We start from the raw sequence: 9270 nt of genomic DNA on the forward strand, positions 1-9270 counted from the left end.
AGCCTAGAGTGGACACTTAGACATTGTCCATGAATTGGTAGCTCAAGGCAGATATTCATGCAATAAATCTGAATGGCTAGACACCCCTGCACAGTGCTTATATGTGGAATAATACCAGAGTGTCTTCTTTCTTACTTCATCATGATGCAAATACCAATCCCCAATCTAAAGGTCTCTTGACCACCTTGCATCTCGCTGCTGGGAATAGAAGTAACAACTATATGCTGTATCTCTTTCTCTTGAACCATTATATCAAACCAGGTGTGAAGAACAACTTGGAAGAAACTGCATTTGGTATTTCCAAAAGGATAAGTAAGTATTACTACCTCTTTGAAGTTGTGGAAGACTGTACAGATTGTTCTCCTAAGTTGTAATGGTTTGGTTAATTTTCTTAAATTTCAAAAATGCCAGTCCATCCTTTGTGTCCCTACAATTTTTTTCACAAAACAAAGCAACAGCAATATCCTACTTTAAAAATTCATGGATTCCCAGGTGTTCTTCCAAGTGAATTGCCTGACTTTGATGTCAAAATGTATTCAAGAGTTGTTTGTATACATCTATAATAATTTCTGCAGAGTTTGTGATTTTTTTAAATCAGAAATAATTTTAACATCTTTTGAAATGAATAGTATAGAAACTAAAGATGTTCATGGTGCTTTTCTGAAAAAAGTATATCTATGTTTGTATAATGTCCATAATCTATTTAATTCGCTCCTAGATATAATACTTTGAATTCTACATTGTTATATAATGTATATGTTTATTAATAAATGTGTCCTTTCAAATTGCATTCCATATAGAAAAAGTTTAAGATTCCTTTTTTCCTAGGTCCTTGCCTTATTTTATTTCTTTGGGATAAAATGGCAATGTTAACTAATTTCAAGTTTTGTAACGATTATGATATGTAAAGGCCTTTCTCAGGTGAAGATTTAATATACTGATGTCAAACTAACCTTCAATTCTATGAATTACTTGTATTGTTACACTTGTATTTTTGTAATCAACTTTTTAATAACTGATTTCATTTCTTGCATTTGAAGAATGAAAAATATGGGATATTTCACGAATTTATGTATCATCCTTCTGCAAGTGCCATGTTAATCTCTGTATTGTTGTCATTTGGGTAGACCTGCTGCTGAAACATGTAGTATCCTCTAAATTTAAGTATTTAATGATGCAATCTTTATACAGGCATATATTCATGGTTGACTATTTATAACAAGGAACCCTTATTGTTCCTAAAAATGCTATTGGTCTTATTTCTCTAAAATTCTGTGTATAATGAAAAAAAAAAACTATTGTTGGTAGATTGCTAAAATTTGCAATTTTTTGTCAATGCCTATTTTGTCGTTTTCATTTTAAATTTGAACATACTTTGAAGCCTTTACGGCTAAGTCCAAAGGTGATTGCTTTTCAAGTATTTATTTATCAACTGAGTTAGCTTTGTGGAGCTAATGTATTCAAAGTAAGCCTTGCGTAAGAGCTACTTCTTAACTTGTGCAAATTAAAATTTCCCAAATGAGGTCTTGCTGGGACAAATGTCTAGCTGACACTTTACCCTTCTTCCATGTAGGAACAGACCAATCAGAATATCTTACCCTGACAGCATAGATTGTCCACTGGAACAAAACTAACCTTACTGACATGAGATCATAGAGAGATGAACAGTTCAGACAGAATTGTTCAGAATGGAAGGTATTTTATCAAAATATAATTGTTTATTATACTTATCATTTCAAAAGTAGCTAAAGCCAAGAAGGTGAAAAAAATGTTCATATGCATGATTACCTACTGTCCTTGCCTGTCTATCATCCAACCAGGCAGGAACTTATACTACGGACTTTCTATCACCAAATATGTCCATAGGTTCTGGAGAAGTCTATACGTTTCTCCTCGATATTAGGCCTTAAATTGGTAATGTTTTAATCACAGTGTTTCCTCTTGCCTCTGGGCTCTAAATCAAAAATGGTAAAGCTTTAAGTCTAACTCTACCTAAAACAGGTAGAGATAATGGAATAATACTTTAAAACAGAGTTGCCTTTGATACCCTAACCACAACAGAACAATGCAAAACGATTTTTATATTATATATACTTATATATTTTATATTTATATGTACTTATTTTAAATTTCACACGATGAATCTTACTAGAATTGATAGTTTGACAAATATATTGACAATTATTCTCATAAATAAATTGGAATATAAATAATTAGGTTTAGAATATATATTAGAATATAAAAAGTATCAATGCAATGTCTTCGGTATAAACTTGTGATACCTTTTAAGTCTTTGTGGTCTTCTGAATTCACATGGTAAAATAACAGTATTGTTTTCCGCTAATGTATAAGGGATTTTATTATATTCTGATGCTCTGTTTATTGTTTTAACTCACTGGTCCCAAAGTGTTTTTCTCCATATTTCTGAAGCATTCTTACTGATTATACCCAAATTGTGCTGATATAATGTCTAAAAGCTATTATTCTTCTGCAGGACACACGGGTCCAAGGATACCAGGTTCAAGTTATCTGCATCATCAGATGACAAGGGCAAGACTTCTCACCTAGGCCCATGCAACATGCCAACAGAAAGTAATTGAAGACTAATCTCAATTTCTCATGTCCTATAATATTTCAAGGCCCCAATTCCTTACAGGAATTAGCAGTAATCAACTGTGAAATGCAAGGCAACTTGAAATGAACGATGAGATCACAAAATATGAGAGAAAGTACTGTAGTTCACTTTCAATTTACAGATCACCAGCCAATATGAATGAACACAATCACAAATGAACAATATTATTTTAATACCCCTCTCCTAATGAGTAATGAAAGATTTCAGTGCAGCATAAGTTGGCCAAAAATTAGTTTCTGGAATTATACATCCATAATTGGTCTACCAAGGCTAGTTAAACTTGATTTAGAGGTCAAATATAATTTAGAAAAACATTAAGAAGATCCTTAGTGTTTCAAAACACTGATACTTCAGAAAACTAGGTTCTGTAGTATAAAAATGTTGTCATTCTCAAACCAATGATAACCTACATTTAATCTCCTGAAAGTATATTAATTTTCAAATAAACTATTTAAAATCACATTTGCCAAAATAACACTTGACTAGTAGATGATACTGATATTACAAGGTTTTCAAGTGTAGGGAGCAAGTTACAATAGAGTTGATTTACTTACCCAACAATAATACCAACCAAATTCATTCATTAAAGTGTAGAAATAGTACCCCCACCATTTGTGTTGTTCAGTAGGTTCCTTCCAGAAATGTGTTATATAGATCAGCCTCCCATAATTCAAACCCAAATATTAGCTAATAAAGTAAATTTCATCACATTAGAACATACATTTTAAAAAGTCACTAAGAGTTGCCTTATCATGTGTTGTTTTATGTTTTCCCTATCTGTCTAACATAGTAAGAAATATGACTTTAGGTCTTGCATATGGGTACTGATCAGAGATGCAACAAACATAAAATCTGTCTTCTATTTCTATCATATTCCTCTACACTAGTAAATATTAGTTTTCTTCTTTTTCCAAAACTTATAGGTAGTAGAAAATATTATCCTATGTAAAATAAAATAATCACACACCATTGTACAAAGCCATTTATAAAAACTAGTAGTTAGGAATACATTCTAAGTCATTTTTAAACTTTCTTGCTGACTAAAGATTAATCTTCCAAATGAATGAGAATAAAATCATGTCTAAGTGCTTCACATCTCCAGTCTTGCAAACTGTTATTGCACATGAATGAATTATGGAAATATAAGCTGACATCAGTTCAAGTATATGTGGGATTGAAACTCCATGGAATGTATATAAACCTTTCAAAGTACTAACAGGCAGTTTAACAGAAATTGAAACCAGAGAGGATCAATAGTATAGAAATAGAATGAATGACAAATAGAACAATGTGCAAGTACAGCTAGTATACTCAATGTACAAATGTAATAAAGGAAGTGGTAAATCTGCAATAAATCTTGGAGAAAGGGTTGGATCAGCTTCATAGAAAGAGTGACTCTGATCCAGGAGCGTTAGACAATTAGATGGACATGTTTAATTGTAACACACTTGCACAACCTTTTGAAATTCAGTTAAAAAACACAACAACAAACAAAAACACACAAAAATTACAACTAAACAGCAATCTCTAGAGAGTATGAATATGACCTCTCAAAATTTTAAATAGTTAATGAAGGTCAGTCTTTGGAAAAGCAAACAAAGCTGTTCAAAGAGGGCAGTTTGGGGTAGGGGAGAATTTTAAACAGATTTAAATAGATTGTCTAAGGTTATAAATCACCTATATCTACTGCAAATATTTTCTTCTACGAATGCTCTTTGTCTGAACTGTATACTCGAGTCCTGAGGCACACTGGATAGCTTGTGAAGACAGAATGGAAGAAACAAGATCAAGAACCTATTACTCCACTGGAGAGAAAGCAGTCCTCTTTGTTTTCTCTCAATCTCTTCACTACTCTATTTTCATACTTTTAATAAAGTCAAGTGATTTTGAATTATATCTTTCCTTCTTCGTTCTCGCAAAATAATTGTTCAAAATAATTCATTAATTATTATTTGCCATTATTTTCTATCATGCTGTTTACTTGTCCAAACGAGTCCATTAAACTTCCCCTTTTCATTTGGTTGCCACGAAAACCAAACAACTATGTTAATGAAGACCAACACTAATGCAAATCTTTGTCTCCAAAAAAACCAGTCCAAGAACCTGTAATCACAAATATTTAGCTATAATTTCTTTCTTTTTTCTTTTACCTTGAAATCTTCTAGTGTCTAATGTGCCCACAAAAATAAGTACTCCACGCCTTTTTGGTTCAATCACTTCTAACCTCAAAGATATATTTTGCTAACAAGATGCTTAGAGGAAACTGAAAAAGAATCCATTTTTATCTTCTCTCTTATGACTTTTATCTTCTCTCTTAAGACTTTCCTTAGATACCATATCAGGAACAGTGAAATTATTCTTTGCAAAATTATTTCAATAGATTATTTTTCTCTTAGTCTTGCTTTTGCTCAACAAGATGTATGGAGAAGAATAGAGTTAAATCACCCATTCCTTGGATTATATTGTCTGTTACAAAGGACAATACTTCTATGTCCTACTTCTATGTCCCCTCTTAGCTCTTGCCTGATTTCCAATTAATCACAGCTTCTTGACTTCAAGTCTAGTGAAGGTGAAGGACTATACTCCATCCGCCACTGCTACATCTTCATGGTTTCTCTTTTAAAATTCTTTTATTTGGAGGTTGAATTTATTTTCATGTCTTCATTCAATTTGTTTTGCATTATACTGAGCCAAATAGGCTCTGTAAAATCACTTTAGCTAGCAAAAACATTATGACAATCTCTATCAAGAAGTTTTGGCCGCCTCCACTGATGAAGCCAGTATCCTTAGCTAGGGCTTCTAAGAACGCGTTTTCTTACCTTTTCCATTTGCTCAATTCTTTTCTGATCCCCAAACCTTTTGGCTTATGTAATAAGACAAGTCTTCACTATTTCATGTTAATGAGGATATTATATTTTTGAGCTACATAGAAATGTGAAATCATTGGTTTGAAGTACCCAATCAGAATTTTTCTGTGTTTCAGTGCTTCACTTGCAAAGACATTGTGGAACGTATTACAAACAGAAAAGTGGAAACTCAATACGTTCTTTCATTTTGAAGGGCACTTTCTCCCTAAATATTTTGACCAAAATTATCTTTTTAAGAGAATCACTGTGTAGAAATTAAAAGTCAATTCACAAATTTTGATGTCTTATTTAAAAAAAACTTTGAGTTTAAATTCCACTACAACCTTGTTTCTCACAGTCAGAGTATATTTCCTGGGTAAGGACAATTCTCATGTTAACCTACAGGATTTACAGCACGGTTTGTGAGGCTTGTTTGTTTAGTGTGAAAATGAGCCATCTTACCTCTGAGCTAAGTCTCCATGAATTTCTTTGCATGAAAGCCTATTTTCCCAGGCAATCTTAAATTTTAATAGGCTAAGTTAAAAAGTTTGAACAATTAAAATTTACCTGTCATAGTTTTAAAACTTGAAATTCCTTTAACAGAATCGCGAATTTACCAATCCTAATTCCACCTTTATCATCAAAAACAGTTAACCTGTTGTTTTCATGATATATTATCCATGAAACTATTATTTTCCAGTGGCTTTGTTATGCATATATATGAACATATAAGCTGATGCTGAGCAAAATGAAATCCAAGATATGGAAAGAGATATTTATTTGCAGTTGTTGTTCTTAATGTATTATGTAATTTCTATTTTCCTTGGGTTTTTCCCCTATGGGTTATCTCCTACTGTGTTTGATTTTGGTACCCTGTGTATTGTGTATACATTTACCTTAATTAGGGAAGGGAAGAGGAACAACAAATTGGCGAGACAAAGGACAAAGGGCAAACCAATGCAATAGCAATACTCACAAGACAATAAGTTGGAAATGTACATTACAACTTGTGAAGGGTTTTGGGGTGAAGGAAAACTGTAAGAAAAACGAGAGAGGGGATAACAAGTTTGAACAGTTATGTATTCACTGCCTTACAATTGCTAACCCACTGCACATCACTTTCACATTAAAATTAAATTTAAAAAATAAGCTGCATGAAATAAAATTTCACTGTATAGGTATAGTAAATATTATTATTCATGTAGTAACTCTAAAAAAAATCAGTACTATTTGGCCTCTAATTTGAAGTAATTACCCCTTCTTTATCAGAGGGCCCTCAACTTGAATGTTATATAATTGACAATTTTTTCATAATATAATTGCCAATATTTTCAAAAAAGAATAAATTAGTATTTTCTCATACTAAAACAAAACCGTTTAATTCTATAGAAACCCATAACTTTTAAAAGTAAATAAGTTGTTAAGAGGACAGAATATGTGTGTTCCTCAAAATAATAACTACTAATAACTACTCACTTTCAAATTCTGAACATTCCATACCTGAGAGATTCAAAATAGTACCTGTTTGCATGTTATGTAATTCTGCAATAGATGCATTTTCCAAAGGGGTGTTACAGATTGAGAAGTGAACAGAAAAATAGCCAGATTCTGGTATAGGATAAAACTATGAAGCATGTTATAATTAATTCTTCAAGAGTAAGCAATTTTTTATCAGATTAAGCTATTATTTCTATGACCATCAATCCCAACATTTATGCCATAAAACCTTCCTAGCCCAACAGTTTCCAACTTGTAGGGTGCACCACAAAATTCCCTTAATTCATATCACAAATAGCTTTTTTCTATTGGAAAAAATACTACACCTATGCTAATGTGATGCCCTCCGTGTTCTGGAAAGAACACCACAATAAACTGGGTTGCATCAGTTTTCCTCCACTGGTATTCTTGCAAATACTATTTATATTTACACTTTTTAACTATCATAGATTACAGTTCAAAGCCCACCCAGGCGGGAAGGTTCCCTAGATTCTTATCTCCAATAAACTTCTCAGCAAAAGCCAGACACAAGTGGTACTGAGCTTGAAGTAGTACCGCACAAGCCTTGAGCTTAACAGGCTCAAAGACAGTGTCTAGGTCCAGAGTTTCAGCCCTATGACAAAGCAATAAAACAAAAAGAAAAATAAAAACAAACTCCAAACCTAGTGTTTTTCTCATTGCATACAGAGGCATGTAATTAAGGAGATTGCTTCCTGTGTTACATACAGGTAGAAGAAAGAAGAAGTCACACAATTATTCTCTTCATAAAATGTCATACCAAAACCTCAAAAACTTGCTCTTTTTCTAATTTTATAAATTAATATCCATTTCTTGGCAACTCGGTCTACATTATTTACATTATCATTTTATACAGGAACTATTGGAATTATCTATTAACTGAGTTCTAATTATAACACTTTTGAAACAATATGTTAGGCAAATAGAATGCAAGAAACATTTGTAAATTTGTCAATTAAACACGCTACTTAAAAAGAATTTTGTAGTATCCTATAGAATATGAAATTACAAACAAAACCAAAATATTTATTTGAAGTCTAAACTCTAATTTAGAAAGATCTATAAAGTCCTACATTGGATGAACTTTGCTGTTCCTCCAGGCTTAAGCTTTTGTAATACTTCATCCTTTCCTTGGAATCTAACAGAATGATAATTACTTACTTTTTCAAATTTTGGATGGGAATCAAGAGCCATTTTGCATCTAGGAATGTTCTGTAATGAAGAGACCATTTAAAAGCACAACTGAGGATTATATATGAGTTGCATTTCAATAGGAAACGACATCTCAAAACATAATCACAAAATTAGCCCAAATTTCCAATTGTGTATTCCCTTCTTGTTTGGTTTCTTTTATTAAGACAAAATTATACTACCTGCTCCAGGGAAGGTATCACTATGGAATTCCAGTCTCTAATCTCCTCTCAGTCTGAGTGCTAGAATTCAAGGCTTGTATCATATTGCCCCACCATAGTTTCTTGGTTTGTTTGTTTGTTTATTTATTTATTTATTTATTTTTGGTTCCGGTCATGGGGCCTGAACTCTGGGCCTGGGTGCTGTCCCTCAACTCTTCAGCTCACGGCTAACTCTCTACCACTTGAACCACAGAGTCACTTCCGCCTTTCTTTTTGCTTATGTAGTGCTGAGGAATGGAACCCAGGGCTTCATGTATGCAATGCAAGCACTCTACCACTGAGCCACCTTCCCAGGCCCTTCTTGCTTTATTTAATCTAGATATAGACTAGCAATTCTGAACTTCTCCAGTTATATTATCCACTAAACTTCTCAGACTTTTCATGTACTATTTTTGAAGATGTTCTAACATTTGACACAGGATATGAACATTTTCAAATGCACCTGCGGGGTCTCTGATTAATTTCTCCATGGATCTAATCCTTTTAATATTGATTACTTGACTCTCTTACTATCTCTAATCCCTATCTATGTAAATTTCTCAAATTTTTGTAGAAAGTTTGCTTGAGGATTTTCTAATTTTAAAAATTATCACTTGATTCTAGTCTTACTCAGGACATATTTTCTATTGTTTTCTAACTTTTCTACATATTCTGAGAGTTGCTTCATATGTGTATTTGTGTGTGCATATATAGGTGTCTCTGTATATATGTGTATGATTGTATGTATGTATGCAAAAGCGTCAAGATCTTATTCAGCAATCTTGCTCATGACTGGTATTCCAATACTTGAGCCATGCTTCCAATCAAGCTTTTGGCTGGTTAATTATAGTTTCTCAACGACTGTTCTGCCCAGGCTGGATGC

At 32.8% G+C, this 9270-nt stretch overlaps 1 pseudogene; it reads right to left on the reverse strand.

Annotated features, from left to right (window-relative positions):
* Positions 1–1044: 1044 nt before the first annotated feature.
* Positions 1045–1144, reverse strand: LOC138807168 (U6 spliceosomal RNA; annotated as a pseudogene).
* Positions 1145–9270: the final 8126 nt, after the last annotated feature.

Source organism: Dipodomys merriami, unplaced genomic scaffold, assembly GCF_024711535.1.
Source record: "Dipodomys merriami isolate MVZ:Mamm:240054 unplaced genomic scaffold, mDipMer1.0.p SCAF_413, whole genome shotgun sequence".
Taxonomy (NCBI): Eukaryota; Metazoa; Chordata; class Mammalia; order Rodentia; family Heteromyidae; genus Dipodomys; species Dipodomys merriami.